This window comes from Lucilia cuprina, chromosome 2 (assembly GCF_022045245.1).
Source record: "Lucilia cuprina isolate Lc7/37 chromosome 2, ASM2204524v1, whole genome shotgun sequence".
Taxonomy (NCBI): Eukaryota; Metazoa; Arthropoda; class Insecta; order Diptera; family Calliphoridae; genus Lucilia; species Lucilia cuprina.
In genome coordinates, this window is record NC_060950.1 from 66,485,567 (window position 1) to 66,486,878 (window position 1,312).

General features: G+C 29.7%; 1 pseudogene; it reads left to right on the forward strand.

Moving 5' to 3' along the window:
- The first annotated feature begins 863 nt into the window (after positions 1-863).
- The window catches only part of LOC124421273, a 3,155-nt pseudogene continuing 2,706 nt past the window's right edge, over positions 864-1,312 (forward strand).

A 1,312-nucleotide genomic window follows, 5' to 3' on the forward strand; every position in this document is an offset into this window, starting at 1 on the left:
ATCTATCTATCTATCTATCTATCTATCTATCTATCTATCTATCTATCTAATATTTGTAAAGCCATACTGGAAAGAACTTTTTCACAAATTCTGTTTTATAGAACGCTTGCTGTGGATATTTCAGATATATAGTGCAGCGATCCATACCGCCTGTGCTCTTAATGGATGAATTGGAAGGCATAATGTAAAAACTTTGGAGTGGCCGCTACACACTCATCGCCTATTAATTATTGAAAATGTTTCGGAAACAAAAAGCTTGGTTATGACCATTGGCTTATTTTCTACTTCTACTTAATTTCTACTTGTCGCGCAGACGACAACCAATCGTACACTTAAATATATTAATAATTCTTAATCATTTCGTTTAAATGGAATAAAGACGAATGTACTTATTACTACATTTTTTCTAAAACTTTTTAAAAATTTGTATAAAAAAATAAAGGTTTCATAAAAATGCATTTTGTTGTTTTTTTTTTCTTATAAATTATAGAATAATTAAAAATAGGTTTTTTGTATAAAATAAAATGTAAAAAAAGATAAACCTATTAAAGTGAGCAGTAGTGTATTAGCTAAGATCTATCAAATATTGTACAATTTACGTAAAGTTACTAAAAATATTACACAGTTTTGCAGAGACTGAAAATAACTGGGCCACATGACCAAAATGATTGAATTGTGATTTATTTTTGTTTTTTTTTTTAATATATACAAAAACACAATTATAAATGGAGATCACAGTAATTAACTTTATAAATGTTAAAAGTGGAAATGTTATTTTCAATCTCTGCTTTTTTTTTGAAACAAATAACAAAATACTTAAATAATAATAAAATTAAATTTTAACTCACCGTGGTGACTTCCTCTGCAAATACTGTTCATTTCTTGCAATCATTTCTAAGAATTTTTTCACCAAACCTGGATTTGGATACAATTCAATGTCCGAGGCTAAAATGAAGTGTGTTATAGCAGCATCTCTCGCTATATTACGACCCACATTAACCGGATACAAAAGTTTCTTTTGAGCCTTATACAAATGACCCGATGTCACATTAACATAGGGAGCGGGCAGTGAACAATTGTAGCCCATTTTTAAAGCATCTGATGGTTTGGGTATTGTTTTGGGGATATGTTTAGTGCTAAAGTAAAAGTGAAATGTTGCATAGGAGCGCACCAGATTACTTTCGGGTAAACAGTCTCTTAAATATTTGATGGAATCTAAAGTGGGTTGGAAGTCAGTACCGGGTGCATGCATAGCTATGCTAATAGGAGCATTCCATCTGTTTAATAATATATAAATAAATAATTATATTAA